This window comes from Pan paniscus, chromosome 12, assembly GCF_029289425.2.
Source record: "Pan paniscus chromosome 12, NHGRI_mPanPan1-v2.0_pri, whole genome shotgun sequence".
NCBI lineage: Eukaryota > Metazoa > Chordata > Mammalia > Primates > Hominidae > Pan > Pan paniscus.
Genome location: NC_073261.2, coordinates 50,109,072 through 50,131,585, shown reverse-complemented (window position 1 = coordinate 50,131,585; position 22,514 = coordinate 50,109,072). Strand labels below are relative to the sequence as shown.

The 22,514-nt window shown below is 35.2% G+C and overlaps 2 long non-coding RNA genes across 3 annotated transcripts in view; one reads left to right on the top strand and one right to left on the bottom strand.

Moving 5' to 3' along the window:
- LOC117979188 (uncharacterized) overlaps nt 1-12,612 on the bottom strand; it is a 62,790-nt gene extending 50,178 nt beyond the window's left edge. Inside the window, exon 1 of the long non-coding RNA XR_004669930.3 lies at nt 12,115-12,612. This is a non-coding gene — a long non-coding RNA (uncharacterized LOC117979188). The remainder of the gene's footprint in view (nt 1-12,114) is intronic.
- Nucleotides 1-22,514, top strand: part of LOC134728611 (uncharacterized) — a 551,913-nt gene that overhangs the window by 65,678 nt on the left and 463,721 nt on the right. The window lies entirely within an intron of this gene.

Genomic DNA, 22,514 nt, shown 5'->3' with positions numbered 1-22,514 from the left:
ATATCACCATATACCCCATAAATATGTACAATTATTATGTTCAATGAGAAAAATACTTGCACACCACTTCTCACAGCTCACCGTCTATAAGTTAGTCACATAGTAGAAAACAAGTCTGAAAAAGTTAGAATCTGCCATCTATTACTGGGGTAGAGAATTAGATTGGCTTTTGAGGAACATGTGATAATCTGTCACCATCCATCTAAGTTTTCTTATCTGAGTGCGCCTTCAGTCTGTTGCCCTGTGTTGTTTTGGTTGAGGTGTGTGATGTTTATTTGGCTTCACACGTATATGTATTTGGAAAGTAGAGAAACATTTTTATAGTGTTTGCAATAACTGTGGGCATTTTACTTTGATACTTAAATAGTAGTTTTTTAAGGTTAGTTGCAATGTGAAGTCTGATATCATACCAATGTAATTTTTTTACCTTGTACACTTGTGAGACGATGAGGGTAAAAAGGCAAATAGTGTCTTCCTATAATCATAAAAATACTTTTTACTTTTCAAATACCCTGAAAGAATCTCGGGGATCCAACAGGCCCAGCCAAAATCATTCATATATTATAGATAATAATCTTGATTTCTGCCTTTATCTTAAGACTAAAATTTTTTCTTTTATTTTTAGTTAACATATAATCTTTATACACATTTATTGGATACAGAGTGATATTTTGATATGTGTTTATAATATGTAGTGATTAAATCAGAGTTATTAGCATATCCATGACCATAATCAAACATATATTATTTCTTTCTGTTGTGAGCATTCAAAATTCTCTCTCCTAGTTTTTTGAGATTATATAATAAATTGTAATTAGCCATATTCATTCTACAGTGCTGCAGAATACCAGAACTCGTTTCTTTTATCTAGCTGTAATTTTGTATCTGTTAACCAATCTCTCCCCATCCCCCCATCCCTTACCCTTCCCAGTCTCTGATAAAATTCTTCTCTCTACTTCCATGAACTTTAATATTTTTAGCTCTCACATATGAGTGAGAACATGCAGTATTTATCTTTCTTCACATTTTGCTTAACATAATGTTCTCTATACTTATACATGTTGATACAAATGACAAGATTTCACTCTTTTAAATGGCTGAATAGTATTCTATTATGCATATGTACCACATTTTCTTTATCTGTTGATAAACATTAGGTTGATTCCATATATTTGCTATGTGAATAGTGCTGTATAAAATGGGGGTGCAGGGTTTTTTTTGATATACTGATTTCCTTTCCTTTGGATAAATACTCAGTATGGTAGTTCCATTTGTATTTTTTTGAGGAATCTCTGTACTGTTCTCTAAAATGGATGCACAAATTTACACTCCCACAAAGAGTACATAAGAGTTCTTTTTTCTTTACATCCTCGCCAACATTGGATATTTTTTGATAATAACTATTCTAACTGTGGTAAGATGATATCTCTTTGTTGTTTTGAGTTGCATTTGCCTTATGATTAGTGATGTTAAGCATTCTTTCATATATTTGTTGACAATTTGTATGTCTTTTTTTGAGACGTGTCTATTCAGACCCTTTGTCCATGTTTTCACCAGAATTTTTTATTATTGAGTTGTTTTATTTCTCATATATTCTAGATATTATTATCTTATCAGATGAATAGTTTGCAAATATTTTGTCCCATTCTACAGGTTTTCTATTTACTGTCTTGATTGCTTCGTTTGCTTTTTAGTTTAATGTAGACACATTTATATATTTTTAGTTATTTTGCCTATGATTTTGACACCTTAGTCATAAAAATCTTTGCCTAGACCAATGTCCTAAAGCATTTCCCCTATGTTTTTATCTTGTTGCTTTATGGTTTTTGGCCTTACATTTCAGTCTTTAATCAATTTTGGGTTGATTTTTGTATGAGATGAGAGATAGGAGCCTGGTTTTATTCTTCTGCATATGAATATCCAGTTTTCTCCACACTATTTATTAAAAACACTGTCTTTTTACCAATGTTCTTGGCACCCTTGTCAAATATGAGTTAGCTATAAAACTGTGGATTTATTTCTGGGTTATCTATTCTGCTCCATTGGTCTTTGTGTTTCTTTTTATCTTAGTACCATGCTGTTTTAGTTATTATAGATTTATAGTATATTTTGAATGTGTTAGTATGGTGCCCTGAACTTTGTTGTTTGTGCCAAGAATTACTTTGACTATTTGAAATCTTTTATGGTTCCATGCAAATTTTAGGATTTTTTTTGTTTCTGTGAAGAATGTCTTGGGATTTTGATAGGCATTACATTGAATCTTTATATTGCTTTAAGTAGTATGGTCATTTTAACAATATTAGTTCTTCCAATTCATGACCATGGAATATCTTTCCATTTGTTTGTGTCCTCTTCATTTTCTTTCCATGGTATTTTGTAGTTTTTTTTTTTTTTTTTTTTTGTACAGGTATTTTACCTTTTTGGTTAAATTTATTGGTAGATATTCTACTTTTTGTACCTATTATAAATGGGATTTTTCCTTTCTTCATTTCAGCTCATTTATTATTAGTTTACAGAAACATTCTTTATTTCTGTAGGTTGATTTAGTATCCTGAAACTTGACTTATTTGTTTCTTACTTCCAAGAGTTTTTTGGTGGACTTTTGATTTTTCTATATAATAAGATCATGGCATCTGCAAATAGGGAAAATTTGACTTTCTTCTTCCCAACTTAGATGCCCTTTACCTTTTTATTATTTTTATTTTTAGCCTAACTGCTCTGGTAGAATTTCCAGTACTATATTGAGTAAGAGTGGTAAAAGTGGTTCAATTCTTAGAGAAAAAACTTTTAGCTTTCCCGATTCAGTGTGATGTTTGCTATGGGTTTGTTATATACTGCCTTTATTGTATTGAGGTATACTTTGTCCATACCTAATTTATTGAGAGTTTTTATTATGACAGGATCTTGGATTTTATTAAATAATTTTTTATACTTATAGAGATGATCATATGGGTTGTTTTTTTCTTCATTCTTGTGATATGATAAATCACATTTATTGATTTGCATATGTTGAACTATCCTTGTATCTCTGGAATAAATTTCACTTCATCATTGTGTATAATTTTTTTGATGTGCTGTTGGATTCAGTATGCTACTAGGTTGTTGAGGAATTTTTTATTTTTGTTTGTCAGGAAAATTGGCCTATAGTTTGCTGTTGTTGTTGTACCCTCATCTGTTTTTAGTATCAAGGTTATGCTGGCCTCATTAAATTTGTGTGGAAAACATTCCCTCACCTTAAAGTTTTTGAAATTGTTTGAAAAGAAGTGGTGTTAGTTGTTCTTTTAAAGTTCCATAGAGTTCAGCAGTGAAGCTATGTGGTCCTGGGCTTTTATTTTTAGTAGTGGTTCAATCTCTTCAATCATTATTGCTATGTTCAGATTTTCTATTTCTCCTTGGTTCAGTCTTGATAGGTTTATGTATCCAGGAATTTATCCGTTTTCTTTAGGTTTTCCAACTTGTTGGCAAGTAGTTGTTCATAATAGTCAGTAATGATTCTTTATATTTCTTTAGTATCAGTTGTGATGTCTCTTTTTTTGTTGTTGCTGATTTTACACATTGGATCTTCTCTCCTTTTTCCTTATGTAGATTATCTAGTGGGTTTGTCAACTTTATCTTTCGAAAAAACAAAATTTTCTTTTTGTTGATCTTTTAAATTATTTGCCTCAATTTTATTTGTGCTCTTATCTTTATTATTTATTTCCTTCTTTTTTTAGGGGCTTAGCTTGTTCTTATTTTCTAGTTTCTTGAATTATATTATTGATTTGTTTAGTTGAAATTTTATATTTTTTAATGTAGGTAATTACTGCTGCAAATGTGCCTCTTTATACTGCTTTTGCTGTTGGTTACAGGTTTTGGTATGTTGTGTTTCTATTCTCATTTGTTTCAAATAATTTTTAATTTTTTTCTTAAATTAAAAATTTTAAATGACTCATTGTTTATTCAGGAGCATGTGGTTTAATTTTCATGTATTTGTGCAGTTCTGAATTTATACAGTTTATTTTGTTATTGATTTCTAGTTTTATTTCATTGTCACACAAAAATAATTTCCATTTTTAAAAACTTCAGATTTGTTTTATGGCTTAACATACTTTCAATCCTGTATAATTTTCCATGTGGTATTCAAAGAATGAGTATTCTGCAGCAGTTGGGTGAAATATTTTGCAAATGTCCATTAGGTCAATCTGGCCTGTGGTACCGTTTACATCCCATGTTTCTTCATTGCTTTTTTTTTAGATAGTCAGTTCAATGCTGAGATTGGGGTATTGAAGTCCCCAAATAGTTTTATATTGATATCTGTTTCTTTCTCTAGCTCTAATAATATTTACTTTAGATATTTGGGTATTGGGTGCATATATATTTACAATTGTTATATTCTCTTGCTGAATTGATTTATTTCTCTCTTTCTTTAAGAAATGGAGTCTCATTCTGTCTCCCAGGATAGAGAGCAGTAGTGTAATCATAGCTGATATTATTGAATTGTCCATCGGTATTTTTTGTATCTCAGTGAGTTTTCTTATAACCATTATTTTGAATTTCTTTTCTGACATTTTATATATTTTGTTTTCTTTGTGGTCTCTTACTTAACAATTATTGCTTTTTTTTTTGAAGGGGTCATGTTTCCTTGCTTTCTATATTTCTTGTGTCTCTACATTAATTTCTGCACATATGGTTAAACAGCTGCCTCTTCGAAATAATGGAGTAGCTTTCATTGGGAAATACTTATTCCTATAGATGGGTCCCAGGGTGTCAGTTTGGTGGAGTGCGTTGACTTTGTTTTTGTGTGTAGTTTATTTAGTTGTAATTGACGTTAGTGATGTTTGCAAGTGTCTCAATGGCCTAGGTTGTAGAAGTTTATGGCATCAGTGGCATGAGCACATGGCTGCTTGGTTAGCTTGGGGGCATGTCTATTGGGGGCATGTCTGCCAGACTATTTTTTTGGCCAAAACATAGCTTCCCAGTGCTTTGGTTGGCATGGCGTTTGCTTCCCTGTTTTGCAGGATCATGACCATTCTTGGGCCCTGGCTCTGAAAAACCAGGGTCGTGGCATTGCAGTCATCCATGTAGGCTTGGAGCCCCAAGGCTGCTGAGGCACAGTAGCAACTGGCCTCCAGCTCAGGGCACACTTCAGCTGTGGTTCTGGTTTTAAGATAGTGCTGTGCTGCAGCAGTTTGGGTCATGGGAGGATTTAGAGAGCACATCCTGTACTCCTAATTCTGAGCAATGCAGCTGTATAAATTCCAGACAGCCTCCCAAACTGGGCTTGGGGATTATGAGGACTGTGATTCGACTGTAGTAAGAACTGCAGCTGTCTGTGGTGGCAATGGGGGACAGTGGCAGTCTTCTGCTTACCTTTTCCCACAAAGGGAAGTTACTTTTGGCTCTGAGCTGATCCAAATGGGAGAAATGGGTTGGCAGAGGCAGGGTGCTTTCCTTCCCTCTTTATGCTTCCATCCTCAGACCTCCATGCTGTATAAGGACCTTACCACTCCCTTGTTGCAGCACTATTTCCCAAACACTTTAGTTGAATTTTGGTTGTTTATTTATTTCCTTGGTACTTCTTTTGTGAGAGAGATGAGTGCCAGGTATCTCTAGTCAGCCATCTTGCTGACTGGAAAGTTAGTCAATTCTTTGGTGAGTTATTTTTTAGTAAAAGGACTGACCTCTTATCCCTTCTTTTTCTCTCTATTAGCTTGAATCCTGATGTGATAGGTGGAGCTATTGCAGCCACTGTATAACACATCATGGACTTGAGGTTATTTGCTTGACAGAATAAAATATTGTAAATTTTGTCAATGTTAATTTGATTTTTCTTTGGCATAGAGCTACAACATATATTAACAACTATAATTTTCAGACCGGGCCCCATGGCTCACGCCTGTAATCCCAGCACTTTGGGAAGCCAAGGTGGGTGGATCGCCTGAGGTCAGGAGTTCGAGACCAGCCTGGTTAACGTGGTAAAATCCTATCTCTACTGAAAAAAAAAAAAAAAAAAAAAAGTAGCTGAGCATAGTGGTGTGTACCTGTAATCCCAGCTAGCTACTAGGGAGGCTGAGGCAGGAAAATTGCTTGAACCCAGGAGGAGGAGGTTGCAGTGAGCTGAGATTTTGCCACTGCACTCCAGCCTGGACAACAGAGCAAGACACTGTCTCAAAAAAAATATATATGTATATATATATGTATATATAATTTTCATAAAACCATTACATATATATTTTTGTTTATAAAACAATTTTATAATAAGCAAATTAAAACTCATACACACACCCATTATTAGGCTTCATAGATAATATTCCAAAACATTGGCAAATATAGCTAGCCAAGTAGGTCCCTGCTGCGACTTACTGAAACAGGATATAAAGTGTAGTCATTGTGAAAAACAATTTAAAATCAATTGTCTACACTTTAGATTTTCTACTTGAGGCTCAAATATGAAGCCAAGGTCAGTTTCCTCTGTCCATAGTATCTTAATATGCACATCATGCTTTGTCTGTGCTGTAGTCTCAAGGGCCGCTTGGTGTGCTTCTATTTTATAGGCTTTGAAAATAGCATTCCATGTTTCTTTCAGATATTTCTTAAGGTACTTGAAGTAAAGTTTAAGCATGCCATATATATAGGCTGTATATTCAGTCTAGCCATCTCTAACATCCTTCAACTTCAATGACAGTCCACACGACATTTTTTATTTGATGTGATAATAGGCAAATAGACAAAATAAATTTTATTGTGTATATATATCAAGTCCGAAAGAATATAAAAATGTTAATGTTAATTTTCAGGACAGTTGGATTATGGGTACTTATGTGTATTTTCAATTTGTTTCACAGTGAACATCTATTATTTGACTAAGAAAAAAGTGTTAAAAGCAAAAAAATTTAGCAATTTCAGTAACACTAAATTGTTAAAAATAAATGCATTCTTCAACCTATGTGCAAAAAAATCCAATTACAATACAACTGTGTTATCTTATACTTCAGCAGCTGAAAAGCTCAAGAATGTGACTTTTTTTAAAGATGCCCCAAGGAAAAAGTTCTCAATCAACCACAACCAAAACTTGATGTAATTTGAATAGAACCAAGCTGGGATTTGGGTATATATTTGCTTGAGGTGTGTTACTCAATTCTCTTGATGATCTTTTGATGAAAAATTATGTTCTCTCTCTTTCTGACAGGGCTGATAGGAAGACAGCAGTGGTTTACATGTGTAAGTTATTGTCATTTCGGAATATAATTGAATGTTGATGCTAGCAAGAAATTTAAATATTATCAAATACGTGAAAAATAAACACACATTCATGATGCTCCTATATTTATAAATCTTTCAGAAAAACAGGAGAAGCATTATATGTTAAAAGTAGAAGATGGAAAAAGATATGGAAACAAATAACAAAGTCTAGTTAATGATATGCATGTGGAAATATTTAAGGGTCTAATGAACTGATGTCTGAAACATACTTTGAAATGCACTTAATGAATAATGTGCATTGGTGGATAGATAGTTAAATAGACATGTGATAAATCATATTTAGTGATATTAATTGCAGAATCTAGGGTGGGTAGATGGGTGTTCACTTTACAGTTATTTCAATTTTTCTGTAGGTTTAGATATTTTCATAGTAAAATGTTAGAAAGAGTAGAAGACAGGAAACACAGACACTTTTAAATGCTTAGTTGGCCAGGCACGGGCCTCATGCCTATAATCCCAGCACTTTGGGAGGCCAAGGCAGGCGATCACCAGAGGTCAGGAGTTTGAGACCAGCCAGTCCAGCATGGTGAAACCCCATCTCCACACACACACACACACACAAACACACACACACTCACACACACACACAATTAGCCAGATATGGTGTCTGTAATCCCAGCTACTAGGGAGGCTGAGGCAGAAGAATTGCTTGAACCTGGGAGGCAGAGGTTGCCACTGCACTCCATCCTGAGCAAAAGAGCAAGACTCCATCTCAAAAAAATCTAAATAAATAAATAAATAAAAAGCTTAGTATATATTTGTTGACTGACAAGGATAGCCTGGAATGAAAATATATAATGACAACTTTACTCACATTGAAAGACTTTGATTATGCACTCAATATTTCTCTCATCATGAGATATAAATTTTGTTTTTAAATTTATTTTTAAGATTCATTGAATACTTTGTGTTTTACTTTGATTATTTTACTATCACAAGAAGCAATAAGTAGTAGGATTATTATGCTTCTACAGGTGGCTATAGTGAGGCTTATGGGGGTTAAGTAACTTGTCAGAGGTCATATAATCCATAGAATGGAGAATTTAACCCAAGAAATTTAGATCTTAAGCCTGCATGTTTAGCCACAATGCTATACAGATGCTTCTTGACTTATGATGGTGTTACGTCTCGGTAGACCTATTGTAAGTCAAAAACATTATAAGTTAAAGTGCATTTTATATACTGCAAATCCATCATAAACTTGAAAAATTATGTCAAACCATCATAAGTCCAAATATTCCTTGATTTATGATGAAGTTACATCCAGATAAACCCATCATAAAGTTGAAAAATCATTAAGTCAAAACATCTTAAGTCCAAGATTGTCTATACTTGTTTTGCTACAGTGTAACTAAAATGTGTATTTGACGTATGCCTTTATACAAGCAAAGCCAAATAAAGTCCTTTCTCCTCTTGCCTGATCCTCCTGACAAGACCAGACACAGACTCTTTCACTTTCATCCCTATCTAACTTCCAGTTCTTTGCCTCATGAGTGAATAGCTAAGATTGGGACTGTTTTCCTCTGAAACTAGCTAGACAGAGATAAGCATTTCCTGCTCAGCTAACTGATTGAGACTTTTTGTGATTGCAAAACAATCCTAGCTCTGAATCCTTCTACCTGTAACTCCCCACCATAAATATCTAAGGGAAAGTCACTGTGCCTGATACTCTGATCTTTGGATCTGAGATGTTCAATATCCTGAATAAATTAATCTCTTTACTTGTCTTGCTTTTGTCTTTAGTAATATTAAACTATCTTAATTTATGAACATAGAATACAAAGAAAGGTAATTGAGATTAGAGATACAGTTAATAATAATCTCAATTCTGCAACTAACTAGATATTATATATCTCTATATATCATGGGATGTCTCAGCCTCCATAATCATGTGAGCCAATTGGCTCATGAAATTATGGAGGCTGAGAAGTCCTAAGATTTGTTGTCTGCAAGCTATAGACCAAGGAAAGCTGGTGGTATAATTCAGCTTGAGTCCAAAGTCTGAGAACAAGAGGAGCTGATGGTGTAACTTTCAGTCCAAGGGCAAGAGAAGATGAGATTAGATGAGATATCCCAGTTCAAGCAGCAAGACAGAGAAAAGGGGTGAATTTCTCCTTCCTTCACCTTTTATTCTATTCAGACCCTCAACAAGTTGGATGATGCCTACCCTCATTGAGAAGACATCAACCTGCTTTACTGAGTTCACCTATTCATATGTTAATCTCATCTGGAATACTCTCACAGACAGGCCCATAGTATTTAATCTGAGCCACCCTGTGGTCCAGTCAAGTAAATACATAAAATTAACCACCACACTAAGCATGTGGCCTTGAGCAGACAGCAAAATTAATGATTGACATTTTTAAAAACTCTCGACAATGACAGATTGTATGTTCAAGGCCTCAAATAACTGCATAAAACATTTTACTGGAAGAAGTTTACTATACTTCTATATTCAATGCATTTTTATTTTGTATTTTTTGTGTGCCTGCTTTGCTAGGTGTTCATAAATAACACCAGTAGAACTTTTTCAGAGAACTGGTAAAGATAAATTACTTGGTTTTGTTATCCAGGAAAGGAAACAGTGGCTACTGTTTCTAATTTTATGTTTAGGATATGGATGTCCTTAATAACTGTTGCAGAATGGTTGATAGAATGCACACATAAATACACATAAATATAAATTCATTATTTTCAATGATGAGATTATAATGTGTTATAATTAATATTTTTGAAATTACCAATATTTTAGAGATATATTCCCTTTTATTCTCTTTTTATTATGATTTGTCAAATAAGATATTCCAGAAAACAAAATGTTTGAAATTCATGTGTTTATCACTGAGATTAAACAAATGTGAATATTTTTATCACATTTACGTCATGATTTCAGGATACAGAACGCTTCAGGCAGATTTTACAGTCTTTTCCCCACTTCCTACCCAACTTCTTTTCCACAATCAACAGAGTTGGAGCTCTCCTACACTGAGATGAAACTTTGTGTTTAGTGGTTTTATATTTTCTCAGCTTTTTATATCCTTTCCATTCATGTGTTTATATCTTGGCTACTTATATATTAAGGTTTTTTTATACTCTCTTTACCCATGCTTATTTGGAAGTTATACATTATAGTTCTATTATTTTAGAAGTTAAAAGGTACATTTTGACCTAACAGCATTCAAAGTTAACTAACATCTTTCTTCTGCACAACACAAAGAACGTTAAAAAGTTTGATTCACATTGCCCTCCCCGATGGTCAACGTGACTAGTGTTAAATATATTCATGTCAACTTGTATATTTACCTTCCCCATTTTATAAATATTTTCAGGATGTCAATAGTATGGTGGAGTAGGAGATATTAGCTTTCATTTTTCCTAAAAACAAGTAGGCAGCTATTAACATCCACAGACACAAATAGTCTGGGGAGGGTTCATGTACATAATTAAGAACCTACAGCAACACAGTGGAGAGAAAATAATAACAACACAGAAAAGATTACTGGGGAGATCAGCATACCTGAAACATATTAGCCACACAGCAGCTGCCACGAGGGTCCCCAGTGGCCTGCTCTACAGAGAATCCTGGTGAGGACCTCAACAGTCACTGAGGCAGCCGAGACTTCCTGCAGCTTTTTCAAAGGAAATCCCTTTAGTGTTCATCCACACAAACCCCAGCAGTTCCTTCTGCCGAGAACACTGGCAGCTTTAACCATTAAGTAATCCAACAGAAAAATGCAAATCAAAACCACGGTGAAGTATCACTTCATACTTGTTAGGATGGCTTTTATGAAAAAGTCAAGGTAACAAGTATTAATGAGGATGTTGTACAAAGGGAACCCTTATACTTTGTTGGTGGAAATGTAAATTGACATAGCCATTATGGAAAAGAGTATGAAGGTTCCTCAAGAAATTATTAATGGAACTACCATATGATTTAGTAATCTCACTTCTGGGTATACAGCAAGTCCTCAATGTCATTGATAGGTTCTTGGAAACTGACTTTCAGCAAAGAGAAGTATAATGAAACCAATATTTTCTTTTCATCAGCGTGATAATGAAACAATGTTGAACAAAACATTATTCAAGGAACTGCTGTACCTCAATTTGCTTAAAGTCACTGTTTCCAAGAACCTATCAACAATATTAAGTGAGAACTTACTGAATTCCAAAAGGAAATGAAATCAATATGCCAAAGAGATACTGCACTTGCTGTCATGTTCATTACAGCATTATTCACAATTGCCAAAATATGAAGATGATCTACAAGTCCATCAACGAGGGACTAAAAAAATAAAATGTGGCATATATGAACACACACACACACACACACACATGCACGCACACGAATATTATTGTACTTTAAAAAGAATGAAAGAATGAAGTCCTGTATTTGTGACATTTGTGAATCTGGAGGACATTATGCTAAGCCAAATAAATCCAACATAGAAAGACAAATACTACATGATTTCACTTATATATGAAATATTTTTAAAAGTTGAACTTACAGAAATAGAAAGTAGAAGGGTGGTTACCAGGGGTTGGGGCGTGGGGCAAATGGGAGATGTTGGCCAGTGAGTACAAACTTGCAGTTATAAGGTGAACAAGTTCTGTAATCCTAATGTACATTAAAAATAACGTATGTTTAAAATTTGCTAAGAGAGTTGATCATAAGTATTCTCACCATACTCACATATACTTACAAAGGCAGTTGTGAAGTAATGGATAGGTTAATTAGCTTGACTGTAGAAACCATTTTACAATGTATACATGTATCAAAACATCACATTGTGCACCTTAATTATATACAGTTTTTATTTGTCAAATATACCTCAATAAAGCTGAAAGAAGTATTGTTTTAAAGTTAATACTTACTTAGATTGAACAAAAATCACTTTGCTCATATTTTCTTCTTCTGTTTCATACTTTGTTTCTAAGTCCCATCTTCTTATTAAAATATTTCTTGTTGAATTCCATTCATCTTGCCTGGCAAACTTGGGCTGTCTGAAAATGACATTTTTCTTTTTCCTTCAAGTTCTTTAAACTGCCTAGGTTGACAGCTGATTTTTCTTCAACACTTTAAAGATATTATTCCGTATTCCTTTGTCCTCTTGATGTTTAAGAGAAGTATGCCTTCAGTCTAATTATTCCTCCTCTGTAGGAAATCTGAGTCTTTCTGTAATTGTTTAGGAGGTGTTATCTTTGGTTTTCATATTCAGAAATTTTGGTATGATGTATCTAGATATTGGTTTTGTTTATTTACACTGCTCAGGGTAGCGTAGGAGCTTAGATAGAAGCTTAGGAGCTTCAGATAGCTTAGGAGGCCTGGTGTCTTTTATAAATTCCAGAGACTTCTAGCATTATCTTCTAAACATTCCTTCTTTCACTTGCTTTCTGTTCTCATCTGATGATGATAATAATATCAAATATATGTTAAATATTTGTTTTAAATTCTATATCTCTCAAACTTACTTTCCTACTTCTCGTTTCATTATCAATTTGTAGTGCTTCCTGGTAAACTCTTTAGATTTATTTTCTGAACACTACATTACTAATTGTGTCTAATGCATGGTCTAAACTGTCCACTGAGGGTTTATGATTAATGATAGTATTTATTTTGGGAGGTTGTTTGTCTCTTTCCAAATGTCTGTTCTTGTTTCATAATGACCTATTACTTTTTGGTGTTTTCTATTTTTTAATCCATTAAATTATGGAAATATATCATATCATTGATTGTCTAGATTTTCATATTATCTATTCTAGGTGTGCTAATTCTTTTTTTTGTATTGGTGTCATGTTACACTTTCATAATGGATCATTTATTTGTGTGGTTTGTGTTTTTTATTGTAAATTCAGTTGTTTTTGTTTCCTGTTTAGCCAGAGTATTACTTTTCACCCAGAGTTTTGGAAGTATCCCTCCAGAGCAGTTTTGCTTTTGCTTCTGCTTAGATTAAGGCATCTTACTCATCTTTAGGCCAGTTTTTAACATTAACATCCTGTCATGGGATTTATGGCATTTCCATGGTATAATTTCCAAGCCTGAGCTCATGCTTGACTAGGCTTAGAATTTCGATTTCTCATGAGAAATACCCCACTGTCCTTCTCTACCCAAGTTCTGAGCTAAGGCAGTTTTCTTACTACTTTTTTGGCTAAGGATGAACTTTTTCTAACACCACTTATATAAAAGAAACATGCCTTTGAGAGTCCAGACTTAAGGTAAGATCTTAGTTCTCATCCCTGCCCTAAGTGTTAATAAGACCACGTCTCCCCTGTACCATCTGTGTGGGTGTGAGAGCATCGTCCCTTCATGCCCAAGGTCTACCTGGCATCAGAAAACCCAGGGACAGGGTATCGTTCACCTTGTGCTTGCTATATTGGCTTTGAACTCTAGTGGTTTCTTTGTGTCTAGTGAGTTTACTTTTTAACTTTGAAATTCATTATAAACTTATTTTCTTTGTGTATTATACTTTACTTAGCATGTGAACTACCGCTATTTGAATTAGAAGATAATTAATGTCAGCTCAGTCTACCATCTTGCTAAAAGTTGAAAATCTATCAGCATCATTTATGATCAATAAGCATTCACCTGCAACACCAATTTAATGATTAAATACTACTCCTGAAATATATCACTAATTCTTAAAACGAAGGCTACACACACTTACCTAGGTTTACTAAATTTTTTTTTGCTAAAAATGCCAATATAGATATAGGTAAATTGGAATCTGAGTCTTGACTGAAACAAAGGGAATGCCATGTGGTTATGGTTTGCATTTTAGCACGCCTTCCCGTGTAGTTCTTAAACATGCTCGTTTCAGAACCACAGATGAAGTGTGCCATACTTGTTTAAACACTGTTTTTATTGTTGAACTTTCAAACTATATATTTTTTAATCTTTATAACATTTACAATGCAGAGAACATCCTTATTTGTGAATATTCTTACCATAATTTCTTTGAAACACATCATAAAAAAGATAAACTGAAAGAATATGCCTAGTTTAAATTATTTTAACATATATTTTAACTCCAATTATATTATCAGTTTATAATCTATAGGAAGACTAAGGAAATCCCTGTTTTCACAAGCATTCTGAATTAGTATTATTTTGTTCTTATATTTTATTTAAAACATGACATTTTATTTTTTTAAATTGTCACGGTTTCTCTCATAATTAGAATTGAATAGCTTTTCTCTAATTTTTGACACATTTTATTTATTATATAATAATGTTTAAATTTATGTCTTTTACCCTTTTTGGCAATAGAATATTCATTTTTAATTAACTTTTTGTGTGATCTGTCATCAAAAACATTGTGAGCCATTTGTTTGTCATATGTGTGAAGCTGGCTCATTGTACACTGGTTGCTAATCCTAGGGGTGGACTCCCACTGCATGGAGAATAGCAAAGGACATCACTATGCCAACCACAAGGAATGGGAGTCTAAATACTCAGCCCACTGCATTTTAGGTTACAGTTTCTGTCATTTGCACAAGTCCAATGAGACAGAACACTCGCATATAACAAGTTAAGTTAAGCAACCTGACTACTTACAAATAGGGAGAGAGGGACAGTAGAAGTCTGTGATTCACGGCAAGTTGTTTGCCCAAGGCTCAAGAAAGTTGCACAGGGCAAATAGAATCTTGTTTGCACATGCCCTCATTGTACTGCCACTGAGGAGCTCCAGAAAGCAGTCCATCCTGGGTTTTATACCCCAGGGGCACTATAGCATTCTGGGCTAAAGTGCTATAGAATATCCTGTTCTAAGAGGGGCAGGAAAAGAGCCAAGGCAGATCTGGTCACTTCCTCCTTGTCTCGGAATGTTACATTCCCAAAGTATTCTGCAGTTGTTCTTGAGAATTACAACTGAGAAAAGGGTAGGAATTGGGCAAGTCCAAGGCCACCTGGAGAATTATTCTGTAATATTTTTAATAAAAATTCCCTTTGTTTTCTCTTTTATTTATTCTTCATTTGTTCATGGTGTTTCATGCTGCACAACAATGTTATTTCTGTATAATTAAGTTTTTCACTGAATGTGATTTTGTTTGTATGTTTAAAAAGGGCTTTTCCACTTGAAAATGATATAAATATTTACATAAGTTTTATTTTAGCACTTTTATTTTTTTCTGTAATCCATTAAACTTTCAATTAATTTTGAATTTCTGTTAGTGTATGGCTTAACGACCAAATATATTATTATTTGATTGCTGGTGGTTCACAATTTTCTGTAGTTCCCACATTTTGAAATAAGCCAACACTTTTTCTATTGGATTGAAGTTTTATATTTATCAAATTATAAATTCTTTCTGAACTCTATGTTCTGTTTTAATTTCATATTTCTCTTTATTCTCAAAACATTATGGTTTAATTAAGTCCAGAGAGTATTGAGTTAGTCTTTGTTTGGTCTCTAGTGCGGTAGGTGAGGCAGAACTGAGCCCCCAGGAATGTGAGAGTGTTATCTCAAAAAGCTAGTATAAGCTACTGTGCAAAGTTTGAAAGCCCAAGTCAAATCCTGGGCATATCCATGGATGTGTGGTAGCCATGGGCTTCTGCTCTTGAAAAAAAACAGGGACAGAAACTGGTTTGATAAGACAACTAAGCAAAACAGAAATTGACAACTAAGCAAAAGCAGGAGGGTCTGGTAGGAGAAAGTGGGGAAGGTGAAGAAGAGGAATATTCCTCTTTGTTCTGCTACCACTTAAGAGCAGAGGCATGTGATTCCAGCAAGGGGCAAAAGTAATTAGCAGCTAATTGGATCCAGTGTGGGAGACATCACACCACTCCAGGGCTGATCAATTGGCATTGTCCGGTAGTGGAATGCTAGCCTTAAGAATGGAGATAAATTGTTCCAATTTCTGGGCAGCTTGTTTCACAGCCTCTCATACTTACTCATGATTGGCCTTCTTCAGGCTTTCATAATCCATGATGACTTTGTTAGTGATGAGTGAGAAGCAAAGACTCCAAGTCCACAGTGCCATGCAACTCTAAATCTGATGCTGTACTCACGCCAAACAGCATCCATCCCCAGCTTCTGCATCAGATGAGTCCCTGCCAGTCTCAAAGTTGCAGTTTACTGCCATCACATAGGTGTCTTTCTGTACCTCTTGCTGCTTCCCCATTTGGTTCTAAGAATTGAGCGCCTTTTGCTTCATTGTCCAGTTGTAGGCATCAGACGTGGCAGGAAAATGAACTCCAAACCTTTCATCATTGGACCCTTTGGGAGAGTTCTGATCACAGAAACCAAGTAGCTTGATGTGATCAAAGAGAAGCATGATCCTTCCAACCTCAGACTTGGGGTTGAGCCCTCCAGCTGCATCGGTGGCCACCAAGATGTTCCCACCCAGAAGCTGGAAAACCTCATGCAAAAATGTCATGTTCCAGAGCAGGTACCCATCATACAAGTAGAACCCTCCTTGCATCATCACACACGCTGTGCCATTCAGGAACCCAAACACCAGTCAACCAGCATGACCTGGCACTGTACTTTGGAAAAAGGTGAGCATCTCACTGTTGTTAAAGATTTGGGCCTCTATTAATTTGTCAGTCAGATCTCCTAATTCAGACCCACAGATCACTGTCACTTGTGTTCAGTGCTTGGTGTGAAACAGAAGCCATTCTCAGTGCTCTGATAATCTTCATATATGTATCCATTCTCCATGTTCCAGCTGACACCCTCTCAATTAACCTGCTCTTCTCTGCTCTGATCTGCTGAGCAGACCTGTGGTGACCTGAGCTGACCTGTGATCACTGGGTCTGGTCAGTACAGTTAGTCTGAACTCTATGTTCTAAGACATTGTTCTGCCTATTAATCTACCTTTATTATACTTTAAGAATTGTGTAACCATATAACTCTTAATATTCTTTGTGTAAATTTCACTTAGCTAATTTTCTTTTTGAAAAAAATTATTTTGAATCATATGTCTAGATGACTTTAGACTCATTGTGTCAAGTCCCAAAAAAATAATTCTCAAAAATTTGATTGGAAACAATTTATCAAATATTTGGGGGAAAATAGACTTTTAACAATATAAAGTTTTCTTATCAAGGAGCATGGTTTATCTCTTCATTTAAATCCCCTTGGTAACATTTTGCTTATCTCCTCTTTCTTATTTCTTGTTTTGTTATTTATAATTATGTGTTAACCGGAATTTAAAAGGGGATCAATGCTCTCTTGATTGGGATTGTTTTCCATTAAATTACTAATCCAAAATAGAATTTGATGGAATCCACTGATATGGCTGTTCTTAAATTCTCATTAAAATATGCCTGAAGTAACAGGAAGAGGCAAAAACTCATAGCAACATGGGAACAAAGACCGACAGCCTGATGCCAGAATCTGGGAGGAATTGTCACTAATTATAAGGTAGATGGAACAGTAATGAGGAATACCTTTAAAGGCTTGGCATATGATATTCTCCGACTTTGAGTCAAGAAATAGACACCTTCTGAAAAGATGTAGGAGGCTTGATGGAATTGACAATATAAATATTAAAACTTCTATAGAGGTTTTATGCCTCGCTTTCTATCCATTCCTGCCTCAAATATCCCGAGCCTGTACCAGTCAGAACTCTAGGCATTCATTCACCCATCTTCACCTCAGGCAGTTAGGAAGCTGTGCCTTCTCCTCTAGCTCTCATTTTCTTTATGCTTCACCCCCTGCTCAAATTTCTTCTAGTTAAAGGTTTACAGTAGTGGAAAAGAACTTGCCCTGTGTGTATGTGGGTGCCTGTGTAGGTACGTGTCTGATCGTGTGTGTGTTTGGGGGTTGTAAAAATGCCTAGCAATGGTACCTTTTTGGGAGACACCATCCACGAGTAAAGTTTCATTGATATGGGTAGTAAAACCAAAAAAATAAAAAATAGAAAAAGCCATCCTTTTCTAGGCCATAATAAGAAAGGAACTTTCTCTATGCAAGTGCTTTTTAAAAACTGCTCTCTCTGTAATGGAGTTTTGAGAATAATAAAATTAAGAGCTCTAATCTGTCATTTAAAAATAGAATAATTCAATCCACTGAGGTCTAAAAACTAAGCCTTTTAAAAACAGACTATGTTGATAAACTAGAAAAATCGGTAATTGGACACTTTCATACTGGATTATCTATGATATCATTGCATTTAGAAACATAACATATTTTTCATTCCTAAATGCAATGCAGGAAGGTAGCAAAAAAGTTAGAGCAAATAGTCTATCTTTTCCAAATAAATTCAAGGACTAATAACAGTCACCATAGTCAATTTTTTTATTTTTAATATTGTCTTCTTAAAATGCATGTAGTCAAATGCTTATTTACAAAGAGTGGGAAGTATTGTTATACTTGATTTTACAGGAACAAGACATTAACAAGGGTGAAAAACAAAAGGTTTTTCAGTGGAAAGATACTTTTAAAATATGCTGTCTCTCTATCCTATCCTCACTCAAAAAGGCACAAACATAAACATCAGTTTGGGGAGTTTGGGGTGTAAAGGCATTCCAAGAGTTTCACAGTGGCCAGGACTTGATGGTAGTGTCACAGGCACATGAGTTGTTCTATCAGTTGATAAAACATCATATATAACATCTGAAGGCATCTGATTTTTTCTGAAAGGCAAGACAAAAGAAATGTAGGCATGCCAGTCTATCTAGTGCCAGCACAGAGCTATGCAATGGCTGTAGTGAACACCGCCCTAGTGGCTGGAAAGCTGGTTCAACAAGCTTTGTTTAGCTTTGTTGTTAGAGAAGACCCATAGACTTGTTTTTGCAGTAGAAAATATACACTTTCTGAAGTCTTCTCAGTGGAGCTCCAGAAAACTGATGCACTAGAGCATGAGGATTTGAAGCAATCTTTGTCCCATCAATTTTTTGAAACTTCATGTCTTTTATTGATATCAGTCACACATTAGAGCATTCTCTGTATCTAGCTCTTTTTTCTTGAAAAAAAATAAAAGGATGAAAAAAATCCCATATAAACACCTTCCCCAAGTAAATATTTTCTTAGAGATGGGCAGGGATAGGCCACAAAAGATCCCTCAAAGGTTATGGAGGAATACCCATAGGCTTGGCAATAGAGACAACTTTGCAATGGGTGCACTAATAGAGTCACATTCCTGATGTCCTTGCATTCCAGATTAATGTTGGCTCTATTAATTATGACTTATCACAGGCTTAGCAAAATCCCCTCACTGGTGCTTGAGATAGGACTGGATCACAAGAATTTGGTAGTCTTACTGGTTGATTTCCAGATGTAGCTCTCCAGTAAGAGCTTTGAAAATGTAAGCATTTTGCCAGCTTTTTCTAGAGAAGAAGGGTTACAATTCTGGAAGACAGCTTGGAAACAAGTAAGATTCCCAGCCTTACCAGAGTTAGGAAGCCACAGAGCAATAACCATGAGCCAAAAGCTTTACTGAGCCCTTGGTTTCAGCCTCTCCCAGGTATATCCTGCTAGCAATCTCTGCGGATGAGAAGTTCAGAGGAAGCCAAGGGCTGCTCAGACTCTGTGCCACTTATTGGGATATTTTCTCTCCGCTCCCAACCCAGTCTTTTCTACTCTCCTTTATGATGTGACAACTATATTGCCACTTTTCCACCAGTTCTCTATTAGGATTTGCCAATAAGAGGCACTGAAGGGAGACTTCAAAGCCCAAAGAAGGACTTGTGCTCTCCTATCTGATTCCTGTTTCTTTGAGTATCATTTAGCAATGCTTCTTCACCCCTGCAGCAGCAGCTCATTTCTGTAATAGCAGTTGATTCCACTTTGCAATTTCTCCATCAGTTTATAGAACCAGCCTCACTGTGTCCACTTGAGAGACACAATCATCTACAAGAAACACTTATCTTTCAGAGATCTGAGTCCCAGACCCACAGGACCTCAGCTTCAAGGTTCCAAGTTTTAATAATTCCCACTTCTTCCTGTTGTTCTCCCTAGGGAGAGCAATTTTTCCCTATGGATGGAAGTTGATTCCTATAGTTACCTATTAAACTCTCTTTGTTAAATAACGAAGTGGCTTTTGTCTCTTGACTGGGCTCTGACTGATATGGACCCATAGCATAGCACTCCAGAAGCTCAAGTTTCCCCACTTTGAAGGAGGCATAAAGCAGAATGTGGTGTGTGGCCATCTTTTCATGGGATAGGCTCACTGGGAAAGATCCTTGGAACATAGAGAATTTTGTAAACATGTAGAGCAGGGTGGGGTGGGGTACAGGGAAGCATTGAAGGGTGGGAGAGTTGTGCTGAACCATAATGGGAGTGGCTCTGGATGAAGCCCCCAACTCCTTGGCATCAGGCTGCCTCCGCCCCAGGCCACACCTTTTGGATGCAAATGACCGCTCTACTGATAGCTGGATCTGTCCAAGCTCATTCAGGGGGGTAGCAGCATATCCACAGGTGAGGTGGGAGGTGGGCAGGGGCTCCTGAGATTTAGATCTGATCTCTCCCTGATCTGGTTCTAGTTTTTAAAACTATCAATGAGAAGACCCAACTGGGGAGACAGAAGTCAGAAAAATGTGTTCAGCCTGGGGATGGGAAGTATGCCCTAGGCTACAGAAGGAATACCCTGACTTCCACTCAGGGCTGGCCAGATGGGGCTCAGAGGCCTGGACATGGTGCTCCCTAAGGCTGGACACATCTTCATTGAGGCAGTAGGAGAGGCTAGCTAGGTTGGCTTTAGCTGCTACCCAGACAGCTCTACTGTTCTCATCTGTGTGGCCCCACATTGCACCCCAAAACATTTTAATTTGTTACTAATTCAGCTGAGGTTGATTTTGATTAAGAGAACATTTAATATTGAAAAGAATGTACACTATATTAGATGTTACATGTAATGGACTTACCTTAGGATATAGGTTCCTGAGAAGAGGACAATGCCTAAAATAGTGTCTAGGAGTTCTATGAAATGGCTGTGGGATAAGTTATCCTTGAAGATATTCAATTTCAGGAATCTTATGTTATAGCTTCTTCAACTGCTTAAAAATGTTTATCTTTAGTATTGATACAGACAGTGAAAAATAAAAATCTTATACCACAATCCAGAGATAATTTTAATACACATATGTGTGTATATACACATATGTGTGTATATACACACAAACATATATATATGTATCTGAAATGTATATTTAGTAATATGTTTAACATAAAGGGGCTAGCATCTGTTATTTTGTAACTTGATTTTCACTTAATATCTAATTATTTTCATTCTTTGATGTTAATATTATGTTATAATAATAATTTTCATGGTTATTTAGTATTCCATAGTATTTAGATATGATGCCTTGTTAATTCCTTGGATATCTAGGATGTTTTATATATTTTTAATATCATAAACAATTATTTAATGACTATTCTTAAAACTAAATCTTTGTAAACCTTTATGCATATTACTTCAGAATAAATTCTCAGAAAGGAAATTTCTAGGTAAAAAAGTGTCAGTTTTTTTAAGGTTATCAATTTGCTTTAGAAATTGTTCCATGTGATTTCTGCATTACCTCACTTTCTTGTGACCAGTATATGAGAGTGTTTCTCTGCCTCTTAAGTATTAGGTCTTAGAATTTAAAAACACCATTGCCAATTTGAGAGGTGAAAGACCCTTTGCTTATTTTGTTTACATTTAAAAATTTAAAAGTCTTTAGTATTTTTCATCTCTGATATCACTTCTTTATTTCCTATGGCTCTACCAAGATAAATCCTATTGATTATTTCATTCTGTTGTCCCTTGAGACTTTAATTTTACTTTATTTTATTGCTGGCTTATCTTCAACATACAAAATCTATATTCTTGATCTTTTGCAATCTCATCAATCATACTTACATTTAAAAATAATTTTGGATTGTGAATGTAAAAAAGATATATATAATACATATAGTATGCACATGAATAATAATAAATAAGTTTACAATAAGCAAGTTAAGTGAGCCAAATGAAAATAATAGTAGGAAAAAAGATGAAACTAGGAATAAGATCAGTATCAAAACACAGGCTGAATTCACATGTCCTAGAAATGGGTAAATAATTTGAGTTTTTATATTCTGATAGGCATCATGAAGGCAAAACTATCATAAATTACTACATTTATAAGGCTCATAAACAAAGGACTTATTCAAGAGCTGCACAAATATTACTAAAATGAGAGATCAACATCCTTCTCCCCAACACACAAATACATACAAATACATACTCGGGCTCCCATGAAAGAAAACAATATATAATCAGTGTTTCTTTTTCAAATACATTCTACAAGTGGTACAGGAGGTTTCATAGATTTCATTTATTAACCTCAGGGTTAAAGATCACAAGCAGTG